Source organism: Cupressus sempervirens, chromosome 11 (genome assembly GCF_028749045.1).
Source record: "Cupressus sempervirens isolate cs-2001-9-10 chromosome 11, ASM2874904v1, whole genome shotgun sequence".
Lineage (NCBI taxonomy): Eukaryota > Viridiplantae > Streptophyta > Pinopsida > Cupressales > Cupressaceae > Cupressus > Cupressus sempervirens.
This window is the reverse complement of record NC_143128.1, coordinates 297,575,164-297,599,515: the sequence shown is the minus strand read 5'-3', so window position 1 is coordinate 297,599,515 and position 24,352 is coordinate 297,575,164. Positions and strand designations below refer to the sequence as shown.

Sequence of the window (24,352 nt, the reverse complement as noted above, 5' to 3'; positions counted from 1 at the left end):
TTTTGCCTGTAAAATTTCACAAAAATATTGGAGGTATACTCTCCTCCTCTATCTGACCTTATGATTTTGATGCAATGTCCACTTTCCTTTTCAGCATGGGCTTTAAACTCTAAAAACTTATTAAAAACTTTAGATTTTTTTTTAAAAAAATACACCCATGTTCTACGGCTGAAATCATCAATAAAGGTCATAAAATAAGTATTCCCTCCTATGGAAGTAACTTGCATAGGGCCTACCAAATCAGTATGCATCAACTCTAATGGTGTTCTAGCCCTTGTGAAATTACTAGATTTAAAGGGCAACCTATGTTGCTTACCCAAAATGAAAGCCTCACACTTGCTACTGGACTCTCCAACACTTGGCAAACCATCCACCATTTTTTTCTTGGATAACAAATTCAAACCAACATAGCCAAGATGTCCATACCTTAGATGCCTCTTCAATCATGCTTTTAAAAGTTGATTGCTTTTTTATTGCTATACACACTTGCTTGGGAGGTGCAACAATAGATTGAGAGCTAAAACATGTCTCAATCTTCAACGGAAACATTCAATTCTTTGTCATTTCAACTACTGCAACAACTTTCTTGCTCCCATCTTTCCCATGAATAACACACTGGTCCTTTTCTAATAGCACTTTGTATCTATTTTGAATGAGTTTTCCAACACTCATCAGATTGTGCTTAATACCAGGGGTAAAATAAACATTCTGAATTTCTTTCTTCTCACCTTGCTTGGTGCGGATCATAACATATCCTTTGCCCACAACAGGAATAGTTACATTGTTCCCCATCTTGATTTTAGATTTATAGTTCTTATCAATGAACGAAAATATACTTTCATTACCACTCATGTGGTTACTACAACTGATGTCCAAGTACCAAACTTCAGAGTTGCCTTCTTCACCAATTTTTCACATGATGAAGGTTGTATTGTTCTTTCTTTCTCCAACGTTTTCATCAACAACATTAACATGTTGTTGTGGCTGGTCACTCTATTTCTTCCAACATTCATTTGCATAATGGCCAAACTTATGGCAATAATAACATTCAACGTTACTCTTATTAGAGCTGCTTTTTCTTTTTTCTCCTCGAGAGCTATTCTAAGAGCTACTTGTGGAGCTTTCTCCTCCAACGTTTCTTTGTTCGGAGCTACCACATCCTCTTCCTCTAGATCCACATCCAGAAGAGTTTCTTCCTCTCCCCCACCTCTTGCATTGGTTTGAGCTTTGAAAGCGAGCTCTTGAGAAGACTTTGCTGATCTCTTAATACAGTGCTCATGAGTATGGAAAGATCCCATCAACTCATCAACAATCAACTTGGATAAGTCTTTTGACTCTTCAATAGCAATCACAAGCATATCAAACTTTTGAGGTAAACTCCTCAAGATCTTCTCCACAACTCTGTGTTTTTCAATCTCTTCTCCATTAGCTTTCAACTAATTTAACAAAGTGAAGACTCTAGTACCAAACCTTGAAACATATTCATTCTCTTTAATAAGAAGAGATTCAAACTCTCTTTGAAGCATCTGCAACTTCACAACATAGACTTGATTAGTCCCTTTGAATGTGGTCTCGAGAATATCCCCAACTTCTTTGGAATAACTAGCTGCTGCTATTCTCAGAAATAAGGCCTTTGTCAAGGCTACTTCAATCATGTTCATTGCCTTAACATCTTTCCTTCTTGTCTCTCACATGTGAGTCATTTTCTATCATGATGGTCTTCATCTTTCTTGCCCAACCATGATAGTTCTATCCATTAAAGGACAATGCTTGCTACCAAACCTTTCTCTCATCTCTAACCATGTCTCTTGCACAATAACTTCAAACACCCAACGAACATAAATGCTTGAAATCACTAGAATGAAGGGCTTAATAACTCCGATACCATGTTAAGTATAATAAATGAATGGATAAGGGGTTAACTTTCTAAAAACAGAGTAAATGATAACACCACAAACCAGTCGTGTTAACCCATTGTGTAAACTATGAAAATAAACCCCAAATCATAGAACAAGAACTGAGATTGCTGCTCTGCCTTTTCCAACAAATAAATGCACAACAGAATAAAGATTCAAATGGAGACAATCAAATCATAAGAGGAGATGTGCAAATTTCTTGCTTGCATGTATATTCAAAATGGATTACTAGTAATCTAGAAATAAACTTCTCCAAAAAATAACTACTGTTGTTACAAAAACAAGATCTCCAGCACTCAATGACTACATAGTAAGTTCAATCAAGCTTCTATGAGCTTTTACAACAGTCTGGAGCAATCATTACTCTACAGACATAGAAAAACAAGCTACATTTGCTAGTGTAAACACTCAATGAGAAACAGAGGAAGGTTGCTCTATTTTCTCTCTGCAATATGCTCTGCTCTTCTGCTCCTCTACTCTTTGGAATGCTGCCTTCTCCCTAATTGATAAGTCAGGAACCTTCCCCACTAAGTAATTGACAAAGCTGCTTCAAAAAATTAGTTGCTAAGTTACGGTTAAATAAGAAATAAGATTTTTGAGCATCAAATAATATTGTCCTGTTGACATGGTTCAGTAGCTCAAGCTGCTCAAGCTCCTTCAAGCTGTTGGGAAGTAAATGAGCTACTGAGGAATAGAATTTGACAGAGGCTTCAAACAATCAGATTTACATTCTAAATCCCAACAACTTAATAGTGACCGTTAGGTCATATTGCAAGATAAACTCTCAAGGATAAAAACACCAATTGCTTATTGATCTTTCCATTTTATCTCCCCCCTTTTGAGAACCTCCTCTATGATTTCACATGCTATTTTTATATCATAAATTTAAACAAAAAATGATTTCAATTTTTTATTAAAAAAAAAAACTTAACCTTATTCTAATTTCAGTTTTGTATAATCAAACTAGGGATTAACATATTCCCAATCAAATTCCAGATGAACCTAACATTATTGAAATTGACATTTCTCATTCCTATTTTCAATTCTAATTTCCAATTCCTATGCTTGCAACAAAACAGGCCGTGAATGTCGGCAACGTCTATACAGCCACGAAAATGCACTTTCTTACGAAGGAGAGGACTTAGAATTTTTTTTGAAAAGTTAGAAAAAGCAATGTAAAGGAAGTGCATTTTCGTGGCTGTATAGCCATACAGCCACAAAAATGCACTTTCTTACGAAGGAGAGGACTTAGAATTTTTTTTGAAAAGTTAGAAAAAGCAATGTAAAGGAAGTGCATTTTTGTCGCTGTATAGCCACGGGCGTGAATGCCATACAGCCACAAAAATGCACTTTCTTACGAAGGAGAGGACTTAGAATTTTTTTTGAAAAGTTAGAAAAAGCAATGTAAAGGAAGTGCATTCTCGTCGCTGTATAGCCACGGGCGTGAATGTCTCCCACTCCCTCTTCCTCATAAGCTTACAAGAACGGCTTATGTTTGAGACAGATTTTTTCTTTTGTCTTTAACTTCGCGGCCTTTCCTAAATTTTCAATTTTTTAAATTAATATTCTCGCCTTAAAAAAAGGTAGAAAGAAAAATACATTAGCTAATGAAAAGACTGGAAGAAACAGACGCTTTGGAACAAGGGCGACTAGGTATTGGCTGATGCAAGTGCAAATTTTTTAAAGTAGTCTGGTCCCCGAATTCTCCTACATTCACCAGGATTATCAAAATATGAGACGGCTAGATCGATAGCACAACAGGATTGGGAAAACCCTTGAAAGCAGATGCCCTTCCTCCTCTACACATGACAAGGTTTCATCCATGCGGCTCATTGGGTGATTCCAAGAAGACTTTCGTGCCATTATTGGTGCCAGAACCGACTAGGTGGACCCTCGACATGGTAGCTGCCTCCAACTGACCAACGCTCTATTTTGCCTTGCATCTGCTCTAATCTACGAGGAGACTATGATTTAGAAGTACGGGTAGGTGATGATTCCGACTTTGCGTTGGTTGAGATTTCATAAGCAGGGTATTCTAAAATTTAAATATTTAATTATTTTTGCGGTGGTTGGTTGTTTGCTTGAGGAAGATGATGAATTTTATTAAGATTATTGTGACATTGGCAGTGAATATGAATATGATGTGATATTCTACCTAAAGTCGTGAATTCTGTGATTGCCAATGAAGAGAATGAAGAATGATTCACAGCGCAAGCCGAATAACCAAAAGAATCTTTGTTTGAACCAGCGACCTATGTCAGGTAATGATTCTTTTCTTGCTCATCATTTTCATTAAAACAACGTGAACCAGAACACTCGACACACTGTTTTAGGAAATCAGCTGTTGCCTTAGTTTCTATGTAACAGTTATCATGTCCTCTGCTTGAATAAGGGAGCCCAATGTTAATGTGAAAATATTTCAAGCTTCTGCAATTCATAATTTTATGTTTAACAATGAGAGGTGAGTGCGACCTTTATTTACATTGTCACTGTGGAGACCATCTGAGATGACTTGTCTGTCAAATATGTGTAATGTGCCTTTCAATTACAGATCGACCAATCCACTCCAATTGCACTTTGAATAATTCCCAACTCTAATTAGGAAGACACCAATCTATCCTACCCATGTGATGGTAGTACATGGTATCCCTATTTTAACAACGCATCCTCAGTAGCCTCTCTTGTAGTCTGTTCAGCTACTATGGGCAATTCCACTTGAGATAAAAAAAATGTAGTTTTCACTTACACTAGAAAAGCTCTCATCAATATCTATAACTTTTTATTAAAGTGGAGCCCCTACAGGTATTATGGAAAATACCACAGCAATTAGGCCATGAGTTCATATAGATGCACATCCATCCACCATTATACATGCCTTGTCCTCAAAGATGTCCCTTTTTACAGCAAAGCAACGCTTCCAAAAAATTTCTAATGGGCCTGATCAGCGGTGCATTTCTAGGGATAATTAATTTTCCATAAATCACCTCTAGATCACAGCTCTTCTAATCATTTTTCTATTTATGATTATAAATAGATGGTTTTTTATCTCATACAAGAAAAATTCTAGCAGAAGATTTGGTAGATATGATTTACATTCTATATTCATTTGTTTGAATGCTGAGGTACAAAAATGGCTTAAATAAAAGACAATTGAAGGATTGAAGGGTTGATCTTGTTACAACCAGTTTTTATGTGCAATTTACTCCTCATTATGCTAAATTTTAGCTCATCTGAAATGTTTAATGGATTACTCTAATAAAATGGTCTTATGGGGTATATAATGTTGTATAAGGAGAACATCTTGAGAACATCAAACTTTAAGCTGGAGAACAAATATTGCCATGAAATTGCCAGTAAAACATCGTTCTCAAATTTATAGGAATTTGTTTCTTCAAGTCCTTCAGGTTCTGTCGAAGATTATTTCTCATCATTGTCATATTCCTCTGAAGATTATTCATCATCAACCTCTGATTACTCACAATATTATTTCTCATCAGGGTTAGATCCTTCTGAAGATTATCCCTTATCAAATTTCTTAGATTCATTGATAGACTACTACTTTTCAGCCCACAACAATCGATCTGAAAATAATTTATCTTCAAAAAGTTCACCTACCTTACATATGTCAGAAGTTTATTCCTCCTCATCGTTGTCCGATTCATCACTATTTTATTTCCCATTCGTATAGTCGTCATGCATAGTCTAATCCTCATCAAACACATACCAAACTGAATCTTAGTATTTAAATTTCAAAGACAGTGATAAAATACAACCTCTCCATTGTGCAACTTCGAGTATATCGTAGAAAGCATCAGCTACACATCCCTAGGTTCACTGGCGTCGATTCCATTTCACAAATCATTGAAGAAGTTTCTAAACCTATTCATGATCTTGCATAATGTCATAGGGCTCTTCAAACTATGCATAATTTATCATTATTGCTGCCCATTAATTCATTGTTTTTAGACAATCTGAACGAACCCGACCTTCAAACTCTCCAGTCTATGAAGGGTTGAACGAATTGATAGGCTATATTTATGAAGGTTCATTGATGGAGGTAGAGTAGGGATATTTATGCTCCTAATGTTTTTGTTAAAAGAAATATTACACTTTAATACAACTAGTTGAATGTACTAAACTGCAATTTTGTCTCCCCCCTTTGCATATTTGAATGGCCACATACATCCATGGCTTAGTGATGGCATGTAGCTACACCCATCAAGTTATTAATCCTTCACATTGTTCAATTTGATCACAGAGGGAGAAGAACTGGATGGATGTGTTTGAAGAACGAATTCTTAATTTTGTGCTTCATAGCACTGCATGGTACTACTGTGTTAGTTTTCTAAATTTGGTAAGTTTCTTCAATGTAAATTGCAAGCTTATTCTCTACATGATATGTTATAATGAACAACTCTTTGGTTTTTCTGGTTTTCTTTCTCCTGTCATTGACATTGTATTCAAGTATACGACAAAGGTAAAACACATTTATAGAAACCCTTGTAACCGTTTATTGAGAAAAAAATGAAGTAAACAACAGTGGAAATCTTAGCTTGAGTATTTATACTCTAAATCTTAGATGAAGACCCAAGTATGGCAGTTGATAACAAATAATAGCATCTTCTCAATATGAGAGCAATATGGTCTAGAGACCACTATGTAGAGATTTCTTATTCTAATGCAGACGTAAAGCTTAGTTTAAGAAGTTATACACTAAATACTAGATAAAGACCCAAGTATGGTAGTAGTCTGTGGATAAAGAATAATGGCAATATCTCCGTAAGGGGGCAATATGATCAAATGACCACTGTGCATATATTTCTTATTCTAGTGTGGATGGAAAGCTTATCTTGAACATTATGAATTGAATAGTAGATGAAGACCAAAATGTGCCAATAGATAAAGAATAATGACATCATCTCTATATGGGCACAATATGGTCGACAGACCACCACTCTGCAGAGATTTCTTATTCTAGTGTTGATTGAGGTCTGAACTGCTCTTTCTATAGATACAACCAAGCCTTGTATTCTAGTTGAATGTATAGCAAGTTTTCATCCCATGTTGCATAAATGTGCATTGATGGGCATGCACAACAGATGAACAAGTGTTTTCTTTACAACTTTGGTCTGCCCTTTCATTTGAAACTGGAACATGGTAGACTTAGACCATTCAAATTAAGCATCCCACATTTCAAAACAAAAATACACTGTCAATGATCCTTGGTACCAAATAAATATTTTATCACTATCATCTTCTTAATATAAGCTCATTTTCTAAATATAGTGCTTTTGTCCTCTCTGGCCATTAATACATTATAATTGACCATGCATAATCTAAATAATGTCTTTCGTATTCTATCCACCTCTCTTGGTCTTATCGTTGGCTGATTCCCAACTGCACATCACTGCCCTATTTAATTGCTCCTTCCCTTAATTGGTTATGATTATTTAGTGTTTTTAATGAGATACTATCATGCCCAGTTAAGAAACGTTAATTTCTGATGCTACCATCATATGTATTGATTTGTATGTCATCTTCTACGGTCTTCTGTGATTTCCATGAAAACTCTTGCTTATCATTTTATCGCTTCTCATCTTTTACTTATTCCCCCTGCAGGTTTGGTAATGACATTTGCCACTTATTTACTCTGCAATCTCATCACTTATTGACTTCTAGTTATTGTGGCTTTTACTATATTTGACTTGATGCTTCTTATATATGATGTCACTCAATTTTAGACTTAACCCTATTCAGATTTTATTATAATTGATGGATTCCTTCAATTTCTATCTTGGCTCCTAGCAACTGTTGAGTTAAAAATAAAAGATACAGATAATAAAGTAAAACTGAAAAACTAAAATTAAATAAAAAATATGCAAGAGTGGACACAAATTTATAGTGGTTCATCCAGCTAGTTTGGATTACATCCACTCTTCAAGAAGGGGAATTCTCTTATTAGATAAATCACACGTTACAATGAACAACAGCAATCAACTGTTATACATATTCTTTTCAGTCTTTCAAAGGAAGATGAAAGGGCATGGAAGACGAAGAGACGACAATGCTTGGACTTCATCGTCAGACAATCAGAGCTGTTACAATATTCTCTTCCAGAACCGTTACAATCTCCCACTTGAAGGCCAATCAGTGCTGCACAGAGATATTCCCTACTTGGAATTCTTATGGCTATGTCGTGACAATACCGAGAGAAGCTCTACAGAATTCGAACTTCTCTTGAGGTACAATTTTTGTAAACATATCAGCCAAATTAACCTTTGTATCAATCTTCTCTAACTGTAGCCTTCCCTCTTCAAGAGCATGATGGATGAAGTGAAAGCGGGTTTCTATATGCTTTGTGCGACTGTAGAAAGCTGAATTTTTAGCCAAACGAATGGCACTCCTACTGTTAGAAAATAGAGTAAAGTTGGATTGTTGAAATCCCAACTCTCCAAATAATTGCTGTAACCATATCAGCTCTTTAGCCCCCCTCAGTAAGTGTAATATATTCGGCCTCGGTAGAGGAAATAGCAACAACTTGTTGCTTACGAGAAGCCCAGCTAATCGCTGCCCTGGCAAAAGTAAAAACATAGCCTGTTGTAGACCTCCTTTTATCTAAATCTCCAGCCATATCAGAATCAGCATATCCATAAATATAAGGGGTCTTATTGTAAAAACATAAAACATGAGAGGAAGTGCCTCTCAAATACCGAAAAATCCATTGAACTGCTTGCCAATGAGTTTTACCTAGATTACTCATAAAACCACTTAGGACTCCCACTGCATGAGCAAGATCCAGACGCGTGCTAACCATTGAATACATTAAACTCCCAACTGCTGAAGAATAAGGGACACCATCCATCTCATGTTTTTCTTCCAGAGTGGAAGGACACATCTTTGAAGACAATAAAAAATGATCAGCCAATGGAGTGGCAACCGATTTTGCATTTGACATATTAAACTCTTTTAAAACTTTGAGAATATACTTTTTTTGAGATGATCTAAGTTCTCTTTTATGTCTATCATGGATTATATCCATCCCAAGAATCCTCTTCGCTGCCCCTAAATCTTTCTTGGCAAAATGAAGAGCCAAACGCCTCTTTAGCTCTTGAATAACTTGCATACTATTTCCAGCAGTCAACATATCATCAACATACAGTAGCGAAATTACAAACTCAACAGTAGAAAGCCGCTTGTAGTAAACACACGGGTCTGATTCGCAGCGTGTAAAACCTTGCTGAGTCATGAAGTTATCAAATTTTAAGTACCATTGCCACTGAGCTTGCTTCAGCCCATATAAGCTCCTCTTTAACCTGCAATATAAATGCTCTTGCCCCTGTTTAACGAATCCCTCTGGCTGCTCCATATACAATTCCTCCTCGATATCCCCATGTAGAAACGTTGTTTTGACATTGAGTTGCTCAAGCTCAAGATCCCAAGCTGCTGCCATGCCTAAAACCAAACGGATGGTTTGCATTTTTACCACTGGAGAGAAAATCTCGTTAAAATCCACACCCTTTTGTTGAGCAAATCCCTTCACTACCAATCTGACCCTGTACCTTTTTTGTCCTCCATCTTCCTCTTTTATTCGATAGACCCATTTATTTTTCAATGCCTTATGATTTGGTGGAAGAGAAACCAAATCCCATGTCTGATTTGTATTGAAAGACTGCATTTCATCTTTCATGGCATCCAACCAATGCACTGAATTTACATCACTGCAGGCTTGCTTAAAGGTTTGTGGCTCTGCCTGATCAGAACACAGAGAGAATAGAAGTTCATAATCATCAAATTTTCTTGGACATTTTCTCTCCCTAGTAGATTTTCTTGGTTGCGGTACTTCATTTATATGTTCTCTATTGTCAATAGAAGAACCTGTATGTGTAGTGCATTGTTGATTTGCTTGAGTTTGTGAAACAGTTTGAACTGTTTTGGTACCCTGTTCTGTATTTCGGTATGTCCCTACTGGTCTGGAGCTGTCCAGATTCGAGGGCTGTTGAATCCCATTGTGCGGTATAGAGGAAATCACCAATTTGGATTGGGAGGAATCCACGTGAATAGACCGGTCTGATGGTCACCGGCCATAGTTGGAGGATGAAAGTTTGGATTCCGCACAATATCACGGAGAGGGTGCTTGCTAATTAGTGGTCCACCTTGAGTGTGGGGTTCGGCTGAAGTATCCTGCGACTAGTCAAATAAGGAAGGAGTACCATGCGTTGGGACTACGACAGGAGAGTGCAGAGTATTGGGGGCATGGTGTTTCGTATTAACAACAACAACAGGGTATTGCCCGTGTGGATTCTCTGCTGCATTATCACCGCCAGTTACATGAGCATTGGGTGCAAGGGATGGCATTTGAGGGGTGTTCTAAAATAAAGAACACGGTATTTCACTTGCTGTACTCTGCGATGTAGGAGAACTTTGCATTGATGCGGTAGGAGTAACTATGGGAGGTGCTATGAAATTTGTGGTGGAAGGAATATTAACTGGCAAAAGCCCAAGAGTAGAGGGATGAAAGCTTATCGTGGGTTGCTTTGGAGTAATAGTAACAGTAACAGATTTTGAAATTGAACTATTATTAAAAATATCAAATTCAATAGAATCATTTGAAAGAGAATTCTGAACTTTCAAACCTGAGAATGTCTTTTCATTGAACACTACATCCTGACTCCGAACAACTTTATGAACTGCTGGATCCCACAAGCAAAAGCCATACTGATATTCACCATACCCCAGAAAGACACACCTTTTGGACTTAAAATCCAATTTTGTTCTCTGTTCTTTGGGAATTTGGACATACGCATCACAACCAAACACCCGTAAATGAGAAAAAGAAATCCTTTTACTAGTCTACCTTTCTTTCGGAATATCAAAATCAAGACGTGATAAAGGGGCTCGATAAATTAAATAAACCACTGTATTGCACGCCTCTGCCCAAAATTCTTTCCCCAAACTGACATTTGGTAACATAAACCGAGCCCTTTCTAAGATAGTCCGATTCAACCTCTCTGCTGCACTATTTTCTTGAGGCGTATAAGGGACTGTTTTAATACTTCGAATACCATGATATGCACAAAAATTTTCAAACTCCAAAGAGCAAAAGCCACCACCATTGTCCGTTAGTAGACATTTAATCTTTTTCCTGATCTGATTTTCCACCATAGCCTTAAAAAGTTTAAACTTTGAAAATACTTCAGATTTCTTATTCAACATATAAGCTCAAACTTTTCGAGTGCAATCATCAAGAAATGTGACAAAATAGTTAGCAACACCAAGAGAAGTTACCTCCGTAGGACCAAAAACATCTGAATGCACAAGTTCTAATGGAGAAGATTTCTTCTCATGATCCGTCCTTACGAAGCTGGTGCGATTTTGCTTGCTGTAAAGACAATGCTCACACAACTCCAAATCAAGAGATTTAAGACCTGAAAGCTGGTCTCTTCGAAGCATGACCTCAAGACCCATTTTGCTCATGTGACCAAGCCTCTTATGCCAAAGTTCAACATTACTTGCCGCAACCGCCATGGCTGCTCCCACTTCACTATTGCACTCTAAAACATATAAACTTCCAGATTTCTTTCCTTTAGCCAACACTAACTGACCTTTGGACACTTTCCATGAATCAAGATCAAAGTTAACATTACAGCCTTGTGTATACAACTGAATAACTGAAATCAGATTACGCTTAAGTGTGGGAGCATGCCTAACATCATTTTAAAGCCGTTGACTGCCATTTTTCAGCGACAATAAAATATCCCCTTTGCCGACAATATCACATTCTCTGTTATCCCCAAGAAAAACTTTACCAAACATACCTTCATGGTAATTTGTGAATGCACTTCGACATGGAGTAGCATGAAAAGATGCACCGGAATCGAGAACCCGCGAACTTGAATCCATGCCACCAATTGCAAGTACCAAAACTCCATTAGTTGCAGCATTTACGCCATCTTGGATTACTTTGTTTTGAGTCTTCTTGTAATTCCAACATTGCTTCTTGGTGTGGCTTGGTTTACCACAAAACCAGCAAGTGCCATTTCTTCCTCTAGATTTCGAGTGATGATTCGAGCTGCCTCTTCCATTATTATTATTGTTATGTCAACCTCTTTCACGACTTCTTCCTCTATTGCTTGTGCTCAAAACTATTAGAGCATCACAAGAAGAGGATTCGTGGTGCTTCCTTTGCATGTCTTCGCTAAGTAATGTAGCTGCGACTTCATCAAATTTCAGCTTGTTCTTGGTTGCTAATGTAGTGCTCACAGCCATTACTACGCCATCCCAGCTGTTTGGAAGTGAACATAATAATAAAATAGCTTTTATTTCATCATCTAATGGTATACCAACTGAAATGAATTGACTGGCTAATGTAATAAACTCATTCAGATGATTCGACATTACTCCCCCATCTTTCATTTTCAGAGTATATAGCTTCTTCATTATAAAAACTTTATTCGAAGCTGAAGGTATCTCATACAATGAAGATACTTTCTCAACTAGCTCTCTAGTTGTCTTCTCAGCTGAAATGTTAAACAACATGTTATTAGAGCGAGCTAAGAAAATCGTTGCCCTTGCTTTCAAATCCAATTTTTCCCATTCTTTGTCTGTCAATCATGCTTTGCCCTTTGTCTTACTAAGCAACGTAGGTTGTAAATCTTGCTTGATGAGCAAAGACTCTATCTGCACTTTCCATAGCCCAAAGTTTTGCCCAGAAAACTTTTCGATTTTCCACTTATCTGCCTCATCCATGGCGTCTGTAAATCTTTATCGATTTCTAGAAAATCAAACGAGCTTAACCAGCTCTGATACCAGTTGTTGAGCTAAAAATAAAAGATACAGAAAATAAAGTAAAACTGAAAAACTAAAACTGAATAAAAAATATGCAAGAGTGGACACAGAATTTATAGTGGTTCATCCAGCTAGTCTGGATCACATCCACTCTTCACGCAGGGGAATTTCTCTTATTAGATAAATCACATGTTACAATGAACAAAAACAATCAACTGTTATACATATTCTTTTCAGTCTTTCAAAGGAAGATGAAAGGGCATGGAAGACGAAGAGACCGCAATGATTGGACTTCACCGTCAGACAATCAGAGCTGTTACAATATTCTCTTCCAGAACCGTTACAGCAACAACCTTCACACGAAATTATTACATATTAACATATTCATTTTAATCACATCTTTTGATTTCTCACCATGTTCGTTGTTTTTTATTTGAACACATATAATCATTTTTTATCCTTATCGTAGTTATGGATAGATGAATCATATGGCAATTCTTTTATCACTATTCCAGTTCCTTCATATAGATTGTTGTGTGTAGAGTTTAATTGTCCCATTCACCGGTAATATGAGAGCACCATCAACATATTTGTAAGATAAAATCATCACCGTTAAATATTTTGCATACTTATCTTTTTTTGCGCTTCGATATCACTATCGTCCATCTTTTTCAATATATCACAGCTTATCATATGAAGGCTAAAGCACTAATCCTCAATCATCAAACTCCTGAAAACTGTGTATACTCTTCTATGCCTATTACATACATTGTATTTGATTTGTATAAATGCAATGCACAATTTCATATCCCTCTATCTTTAACTCTTTCAAGAGTGCATAATCAACAATATAAACTTGACTTCTCATTTGGTCGTTTTGGATCTTGGGAAATTATTTCACCATCAATAAATAACATTCTTTGTATGTTATTGGTTGTCTTGAAACTTACATCATAGCTTAGCTTTCTTGTAATTTCATGTTCATAGTCTTTCAAGAGTGCATAATTGTACTGATAATCAAATTCTTGCAAGTGAAGTACTTTGACAACAATGATAATATTTCCATCATCTCTAGGATTAGTGGGAAGTAAAAAACAAAACATACATTTTAGATCTCTAAAGGAAAATATTATAAAAATATAAACTAATTTGTGAATTGTCAAAGATTGACAACATCATCCATGACGTACGCTTCCAGTTTTATATGCCTTACACTGTACTTTGAATGGCCAGGCTGAGTTCTGTAACAAAAAACATTATAATCTTTTCTTACACAATTCCATACGGGATTTCCACAAGTGAGTTTCTGGATACACCTTATAAAATCATTACCGACTTCATCTATTTTCTATCTACATTTTGCATTGTCGCTGGAATTCCTCACAGCCCACAAGTTTAGCATTGTTTACCATCAAACATTGTGAAGCCCTCGCCAGAGGAGATGCCCAAAAATAGAGCCTTGAGAAAGGAGCAAAAAAGTTGAACAGAGTCTGCAGAAGAAAAAGGGGGAAATGGGTATTAGAAGTGAGAATGCCCAATTCCCGACGAAGAATTTGGCTGGGATCTTATGATTGTCTTCAGCAAGCCGCTCAAGCATATCACTGTGTAGTGTACTGCCTTAGAGGACCGAATCCACAGTTTAATTTCCCCTGTCTCATCAAGATTATCATTTTTACAACCTCATCCCAGCTATCAATCCTTCAACAAAGGTTTGATAGAGTTGCATATGCAGCTGCATTTTGAGGTTCCAATAGAAAAAGGTGCTCTGTAATAAATTTTCCTATCTCCATGTTAGCATGGGTATTGCAAGAACCAAGGAGCCCCCCCCACCCTCCACACAATAGCATCAGCTTCACATGGCATAGTGCAGATTAAGTTTGTTTATTCATCAAGGTGGCCAGCATGGCCAAGGTTAATCATGCAGGCATAATGATCTTGTATTGGTGAGATCAAGATGTGATAGTCTTCGCTCATGCAGTGAAAATGGTTCCAGTTTTCAATGACTAGGCCTGTAGTCAGTAACACCAATAAATGTGATGTGGTTAGGGTTAATACCTAACTATTGCATACGCTTAAATATTCCAGGTAAATTATTTTCACATCCAAACTGGGCATTTCCTGCAATCCACAAGATTGTATCTCTTTTCTTCAATTTTTTCTAGCACTTGACATGCATTTTCAACATCACCTCATTTCCCATACATGGCTATAATTGCATTGCTTACAAGAACATCCAAATCAAGCTCTTTCTTGATGATTTATGCATGGACCTGCTTACCCTTCTCTAAAGCTGCTAGGTTAGCACATATGCTAAGCACTCCAATAAAGATGGATTGGTTTGGAGGTACACCAACCCGATGTCTTTGAAAGGTGGTCCCCAGAGCCTCTTCACATTCATAGATAGCGGTCATGGCATTCCATGTAGTCAAATTTTGGTTGGACATTTTACTTAACTCTTGGATTGCATCTCCCATCCTCCCATTCTGGAGATATGTTGTAATCATGGCATTCCATGTGACTACATACGTATAGGCATATTGTCAAAGAGGAGTTGTGCCTCTTCAGCTCACCCATTTTTAACATATCTTGTAACCATTGCAGTCCATAAGACCACATCTTGTTTTGACATTCTAATAAATACTTTTCATGCATCATCTAGTTTCCTATTTTTTGTATACATCGTAATAAGAGAATTTCCAATAGAAATGTATGAATCAGATTTCCTATTGATCATAAGACTTGCTAAAACAAACTCATCTGGCTCTATGCCTTGACATTGCACTTGAACAAAATATTTCAATAAAAAAATGTGTATCCTCGCAAAAGAAAAATATACATTTAAAATGGAGATCATGGCTCTAAAATTTGGGTAGACAATAATATCAATGTGTAGGAAAAAAAGAGCAGATTTTTGACACGACAGATTTTTAATTTTTTTAATGCCATACACATAGGATAGGAAAAAGAAGATCAAAATAGAGCATATATAATTCTGAAAATGGATATCATTTGATTTATCTAGAGCTCCTGTAATGGTTAGAGAACTATATACTTTAATGAAGCCCAGAATATCCATGGAAATAGTGATTCAATTTTCCCTAGGGATTCAACATGTGAGAAGTTCAACCTTTCTTTGTAAGAAATTTTGGAACCTTAATCAAATCAAATCAAAGAACTTTTCGAACAAACCTGTTTGGTTCTTTGCTGTAGAATTATATATACAAATTTTAAAAGTTTGATTTAACTCTGCGAGCCATATTGCTCAATCTATATCTACATTGTTCATAAAAAATTATGCTTTACCTGGTCTACCTTTTCTTTCTACTCTTTTTTTACTCGTTAGTTTAATGAATTGCATCTTATAGATTAGATGAGAAACATAAATTTTTTTGCATCATATGATTAGTGTGTGTGTATCTTCTATGACATATTGAGCAGAACTTATCTTCAACTTTTCTATTTTCATAGTGATGGTTGTATACATGTTTGGGATTGTGGAATGCTCGACTGTGAAAAGAAATTTGTTCAGGCACCACCTAGAAATGCTCTTTGTGCATGCCATATCTTTTGAAATATGATCAGCTACTTGTTTAGGCACGATAGAACATGTTCTTTGTAGCACATTTTTTGTGACTGCTCAAGAATTTGTGACTATATTTTGAGATAACACTTTCTGCTCATTCCTCTTTTAATAATTATACCCATCTTCTGCCAATTATTATCTTATGTTCGTGGAGCATGGATAGAAATGCCTATGATGTCTATGATATTAATCAACTTCAAGTATCAAACACAACATCATATTTATACTGTTAGAGTTGTTTTAAATGCATTAAATATACTTCATTATTTGGGTGCTAGTGGACTTTTTTTTAAGGGTTTAATCTTTACAGACCTTCAAAATGTATCTTCTTATGGATGGGATCCTCTCTTCTTTGGGTAGTCTTGGCTCGATTTTTTTGGTATATCTTTTTTTCTTTACCTCTTTCAGTTTCTATTCTCGTTCCTCTATAATTTTGCACCCTTTCATAAGAGTCCTCATCACTGCAACCTTTTTTATTAAGAGCTTCATCGGTTCCAATCTAAAACACTAGAATGGATTTGTATAATGCATATTCTATTTCAAAGTCTACTCTCTAAACTTGAGAGTAAGATCTAAAGGATACATAATGCAATTTTGGTGGATAGAATACAACAAAAAATAATTTGAGTTCAAGCTATGGAATCATTTTTAGGATTTTTCTTTCATCTCAATTCCTATTATAGTTGTTTCTTTGTTTTTTAGGATTTTTTTTAATGTCAATGGCAATAGCTCTTAGGTTGCAATAGAGTGGGCTCTGGTTGATTTTTTTCAATTTGAGGATCAAATCTTCCCTTATGAAACTAGATTTCAAACTTGATCAAGCTGCACTTGAGAAGTATTTTAGATCACAATTTCTATCAAATAGTTTTGTTCTCCCAAAACCCAAAACACCTTTCTATCTTCATAAAGTTTGTAAAGCCAGCGTTAGATTTCAATTTAATTAAAACTCCCATCAAATTTAATTCCTTCTCACCATGGACCTTTCTGATTCTATTTCCTTTTCGGATTAGATATTGAGTGATGTGGGTTATGTTTGAATCAAGATTTGTCTAGGGTGATCTATTACTTGATCACAACTAGAGCACACCTTACTCTTTTGAGTATTTGCTATATCATGAGTATCCAATAAAGAAATCAACAAGTGTTATGTAGGTAAAGTATATGGGTCACTAGACATTGGTAGACTTAAAGCCCAATCTTAGGTTGAAAAACATAAGTGGATACAAGTGATTAGAATCAGTAAGCTAGAGTTTTAAACATAACCCTCAATTTCCCTCTCATTGACATCTTGAGTAAACAAGGAGATGAAACGTGTTGCGTTCATGGTGATTCTTCACTCAAATACTCGTAAATCTTTATTAAAAGATTTCAAAACCTAGTTCCTAAGTTTGTGATGAGTTACAAGCATTTTAACTAGGGTTGTTTATGATTTTTTCGACTTTTGTGTGTCATGAGCCATGCTCAACATATATATAATACAAAATATAACACATATGAATTGTTCCAACTTATACATTCCTTTCAATAGATAACTAAATTATTGATATGAATTTATATATTAACAAATAATGTTTGTTATTAAATAAATTATACAAACAAACAATATTAATTATAATCATGTGTTAAGTAATTTGAAAAAATAAATGAATAACAATTCTAAAATGTAAATATATAATAATAAATATAATCAAATATTATTTTCGCTAAAGAAACTAAGTTATAATTATTCATTTCTAATATTAAATAAATCTATATGTAATCTCAAAAAACTAACAACTTAAATAATCTAATATTTGAGCAATATAAATTGTTTATTTAATTCCAATACAAAGTTAATGGAATTTTAATCTTGAAATGTCATTGTAAAACTAAATATATTATTTATAAGAGAATAACAATTACATGTAAAACAACTACAAATTACCATACAAGGACCGTAAATTACTTAAAAACTATATCAAGATTATTGTCGATTGTAATAGAAAAACTATCAAATTAAATGAAAATATATTCCTAGGATACATCTCTTCATCAAGAGACACCATCTTAATAGATATTAATATAATAAGGAATAATAAGAGGAGAGTAAAATATTCAACTAGAAATAAAGAAGAGAAGTACAAGACAAACTAAAGGAAAAAATGAAGGAGGAAATGAAGGAGGAAAAAATAGAGGAAACCAAATATAAATTACATTCTCTCTAAAGATATGGAAAAAAGATTTACAAAGAAAGCAACACTTAGCATAAATAGTAAAATCATTGGGTAAGAAAAGGCAACGTGAAAAATTAGCAAAGGTAAATACATTAAAGAATTCCCCTTCCTAAAAGGTATGTAAAGTTGATTTATTTTATATTCATGTTTCTAAAATATAGAACTTATATGAATATGATTAATAGAAAATGAGATAGTTATTTATGAATTAGTTTGGTCATTTGAGATATTTTGATACGATTAATCAATAAATTCATTATATATAATATGGAATTATTCGTAGATAATGGTAATAAATAATAATTAAATAAACAAATGTACTTACTCATAAGATATCTACATATGTATACATGTAAGTATCTAAATATAGAAATGATTTAGTAATTAGATATATTATAATTGTCATAATACTTATACAACTTAATTATTTAATCCCTTATGAATACGACTAAGTGGGTAGGGAGCACATGAGAGGAGTGGTAGAGTAATTTGGTCACAGTGAGAAGAAGATTCCCAAAGTGGGCTTTGTTCATAAGGGAGCCTCTTTGAGACTATTTCTGCACCTCAATCATGGTAATTCTACCATCTGTCTTAGGGTTAGGGAGGAGTAGAGTAAGGAATTGAGACTTAAGTATGAATTATAAGTTAATTATTATTTCTTCTATATATGACGATGATAAAGAGTTTAAGTTCTCTTTGAATGAAATAAATATAATCTAAACCCTAATTGAGAATTTTGAGAGAAATTAAGTAGGACCCTATTAGGGATCATTACAGTGTGCATCGGAAGGTCGGAAGTCTGATCTTTTTTTAATATCCCTAACCGGATATTTCCTGATTTCTCTTTTAACAATATAATCGGAACTAAAACATGGCAGATGTATTTCGGCACAATGGAATCTAGTAGAAAACCACAATAGATATTTGACTAGCTTCTTCTTGAATATAACATTCAAACTCAGATATAGGCAAACGGAATACAATACTATAATAAAACCAGAGGATTCTCCACAAGAATATAACCCATTATTTCACAATAACATTCAAGATGTCGAACATATAACCATGAGTTACAAACCAATAAGCTAAAACCAACAAACTCTTATAACTCTTTAGAATACGTTATTGCATTATACGACAACAATACAATAACCAGCACTACGAATCCAATCCTTAATACAAATTAATAGTTTGATTGGAATACTAGAATAAAAACCTATAAGCGCACGTGAAACACCTAAATTGATGTCTCCCCGGACAATGGGTTTGCATCCACTGTTTGCTAGCACGAGGGGCTACGTCCTCCAACTAGTTGAAAGTTGAAGCTTTTTGAAAACTCTCACAAGAGAGAAAACTGAATTGAATCATAAATCAAGCATAGCCAATCATGAACCTCTTCCCTTTTTTAATACACAAACTAAAACTCTTCGACTCCCCTTTGGCCTTCGACCTATACCCTTGTGACTCTTCAACTTCTCTCTGATAATTTGTCTTATTCCTTCTTGACCCTTTGTCCTTATTATAACATTAAATTGACCTTTTAATATTTTGAGTCTATGTTTTAGAGTCAATTTTAACATTATATAAAATAAGACGTCAATGTTTCTAATGTCCCAAAAAGGGGACATTACAAATCTTCCCTCCTTAAAATTGCTTTTCCTTAAGTAATCTGTACTAGGATCCCATACGAGTTTGCAGGTAGCCCTATAGTCCAAACCGAAAACAATTCCGATCATACTGCGAAGCCAGATGTCTCTCTGCAATCTATCTCTCAACCGGATCCCTGGATCCCATATAACTCTCGGAAAAAAACTCTGCACCTGAAAATTGAATAACTCTAATCATCACTGATGCCACTGAATCCAACCTCAAACTGAATAGAGTTACAACAAGGTCCTCAACAAGCCAAAAATACATATGGTCAACACTTGGATCCTAAACCCTATTGTCATAACCAGCCGATATGATGAGATAGAAATGTATCAGTGAACTATGCACAACCCAATAGACGAAGACAACACGACCTAAGTAGATGATGTAATAAACAAGCCCCTCAAAAATCGAATGTAATATCTTGGGCGCAACTGATACCCAACTGTCATCTTCACTCTGGAGAATCTCCGAGTACATAGGTACTATGAATAAGAATGAAGCTGAAAGAGCATTCCCTATGATCAACACATAATTCCCTTCAATACTATACCAAAAACTATCCAAAGGCTGATGTAAATAATCTAACCCACTCCTGTATGGTGTGAAACTAAGAACCTAATGTGGACTGGTCCTATGATGTACAACCGTAGTCAAATCACCACTTCCATCCTATGACCCATTTTCCTTGCTAGGAATTGCACCAAGATTCCATATCTTGAAATCTGAATCATCTCCTTCATAATAATCAAAGGGAAAGTCCTCTTTTATCTCAAACAGGGGATTATCAGAAATCCAATCAGCGTCAACTTCAAACACGGGGTTATCGATAAGCTGAAAGTGATCTGAAACTTGGGTACTTGATCGCTTGGGACAATTATCCAAGGCATACATTTGCTGAATGCTATCAAGTTCATCAATCACTTCTAGGAAAAATTCCTGCCTCTCTTTATCCTCTTGCTTTTGAGAGTGATTAATGATCCTAATTTGATTTTCTGCCTCTTGAAGAGAAAATCGAGCATCATGTAATGCCTCATGAGTATCCTTAAGCTCCCTTTTGAGCTCCATAATCTCATTCCTTCTTTATCCAGCTGATCAACATGAATTTCAACAACCTTAAGAATGTTATCCCTGTCAGAAAGCAAATACAAATAATCTGATTTCATAGTCTCAAGAGCTGTTATGATCACCTGCAAATCAGCAACAAGCCACTCTCCTTCCACGTCCTTTTGAACCTTTCTGTAGAGATCTTCCACCAAGTTGTGAGTGCTGTCATAATGTACCAATGATGCCACAATAATATCATTACTAACCTTCAACTGATTCTTAGAGGCATGCACTTTATTATTGTTCTGTTGAATCAATTCATTGTTTTGCAGTGTCATCTTAGCTTGTTCCTCTGAATTCCTATCATGTACGTAGGAAATATATGGTTCATCACCTAAAATTTCCAATCTGCTATTACCTCGTGTGCAGACGTCCTCATCAGCCTGTTCGTTAACACTAACTTTCAATTTGCCAACATAAAAACTTGCACCCTGTGTAATATCTTCTACATGATCGCTGGAAGGCTGTAAATCAAAGGTAGTTAATTGTTCTTCCTTTTCAAGACTCTCTATTCGATGATCTTGGTTTGCCGTAAATTATTCATACACACCTTTCCGCTGGTCTTTTGAAAGGAGATCTTGAACCAATTCCAAATACTTTCTTTTTGCCATACCAGTCATATTTTGTTGCTCTAGATGAAAATCTAAGTAATCATTGAATGATAAACATTCTGGATTAGGGTAGGAAGTTCTTTATACTCTCCATAAATGTTGGAATATTTTTGCTTTTATAACGGAATCTGAATTCTGGGTTAAGTGCTCTTGTAGTTTCGTAGTACCTTTCAAGATTTTGTTGAAATCTTTCCCCATTGCTGAATGTTGTTATCCCGTTACAGTGAGTCTGACAAATAGCTAAATTCTGTCCCAGAATTGCCTTGATGTTCCTGAACCTCTAAGTTTTGTAGATTGGCATTGTGTTATTTGTCTTTGCAACAATTAGGAACTTGTTAATAAGCGAATGCCAATAAACTCAATTCTACAGTGTAATTTGATCTATTCTTTGTAAAATGAATTCTACAACTTAGAATCGTAGTGACCATAATGAAATCTCAACACTACTGACCACACAACATTACAGTCACTCTACACAAGTCTTTGTTCCTTTGCAATAAGCAGAACAATCTATTGTCCATAACAATCTAAATGACCTCAAGCAATCACCCTCTTTGCAATGACAGTTGCAAATTATAGCCAATTCCGGTCCCTTCAAAGAAATACCACCAACAAGAAAACCATCTCTGTCTTCTTTCTTAGCTCGCTCTGCACAATTGCTTTCATTTACAAAACCTCTTGGTAGAATTTTGTCTGAGATGCAACTTTAGTTCCAATAAACAGGTTGTCCTCTCCAATAACATGTCTACCCTCAGAATGCCCAAGGATAACCCCTTTCACACTCTATATACTTCAACTGCTCCATGTTGAATAATCATTATGGTGTGCTCAAACTATGCAGCCAAACTGCCTTCAGCTGTAACCGTAGTCCAATTATCATTTCAAACAATGCAATCGGTGCTTCCAATATCGGTATTGGTTCTATTGTAAAAGTCTGACCTTGCAAAACAAAAATTGTGAGTCTGCGATTGCTTCCTGTGAAGGTTCGTCTTGTGCATTGTCAGCAAGGATCAAACACACCTGCCATGGAGGAAGGCCCCATGTCACACAAAGATTTCAGTATTTCAATATAGTGATCTGCAGAATTTGTAACTTCTGAACTGGACTTCCCAATTTCCTCCGTTTTCTAAATTCCTTATGTACTTGAATTTGTAATTTCTTAGTTCTTCCAGCAATTCATTGTCTTTACACCACCACTCCACTTGCTCTTTAAGAATTCCATGCCCCAATCCTAGCATCCGACTCGCATGTGTCACTCCAATCTAGATAAGTGAATGACGTGTTGCGTCAGGAAGAAATCTCGGTAATTCAGAAATTGGAGTCACCCAAAACGATGCCTAATATAATGGAAGTAATTTATCGGTAATAATGGTGGCCCAAACAAAACTTTGGTTTTAGTAGGATTGACACCTGCCTCCTTGGCTCAAATTGAATCTGGTGAGTAACGCCTTTTGCTAGGAACCACGCATGTATTTCCTGCGATATAACTTGTTTGTCTTGAATGTCAACTTGGATGACTGATGGTTCCTGTTTTCTTTCGTTATGATGCCCTATGCGTGATATGTACTGGAGTCGATTCAAATCTTTAGAACTCTTGAATATGCGAATGCTTTACCGAATGAGGTTTAACGACTCCTATGAATTTTCTAATGTCAAGAGTATGTAATGCCACGTGGAGATTCTTCTATTCCCACTATCGCCTTCCAATGATTCTTGACTTGAAGGCAGTTTGAAAAAGGCAAAACCATTTCACTGCACCTAATGGTGACGGTTCCTTTATTCGGCTTTGATATTACAAGCCCCTACGTGGGCAAATATACCAATCCTGCGACCTCCAATTAACTCAGGTTGTCTTCCTTCTACGACTAGAATCTGCACCTGTATGGCAGCTGTTACAAGATTTCCAACGCACAACTATAGTTTTTGAAGTATTTACTTCGATTATATCAATCATCTGTGGTACTCTTTAAGATTAAAACACCCTTCACTATTACCTGCGCAACTCCAGACCCGAGTAGCTCCTTCATGACAATTAAAATTTGAAGATTTATTTTGCAATTAATGATGCCAATGGAATGATAATTTGACAGTGATTTCTTCCCACACTTGGTATTTAGCAAATTGTTTCATAAGTGTGCGGCTCTAGTACATTCAGAGTATATGAAAAACCGATGTAGTTATATGTATATTTTCGAACACATAAAATTCCTAGTGATGCATTCCCGCAGAACTCTAAAGATTCCAAACTCCGACCATCAATTACATCTACAATTCGCAATTACTCTGGCAATGAAAAAGGGGTTCATATCTCCCATTCCGGCTCCTCACGACAATGGTGATGCAAAAATCGTTCCTGATTCTCTTACTGACGACCAACCTGGAGATGGTTAAAGAGATCTTGTCCTGCCATGTTGGTTAATACTCGAGAGTACAACCTTTCAATGATTCTTGTGAACTCAAATAGTTCAGACGCCGCTATATTGCCAT

At 35.8% G+C, this 24,352-nt stretch overlaps 1 long non-coding RNA gene across 1 annotated transcript in view; it reads left to right on the top strand.

Moving 5' to 3' along the window:
- The first annotated feature begins 3,416 nt into the window (after positions 1-3,416).
- Positions 3,417-24,352, top strand: part of LOC149529302 (uncharacterized) — a 45,847-nt gene continuing 24,911 nt past the window's right edge. Inside the window, exons 1-3 of the long non-coding RNA XR_016359152.1 lie at positions 3,417-3,899; positions 4,044-4,177; positions 6,175-6,270. This is a non-coding gene — a long non-coding RNA (uncharacterized LOC149529302). The remainder of the gene's footprint in view (positions 3,900-4,043; positions 4,178-6,174; positions 6,271-24,352) is intronic.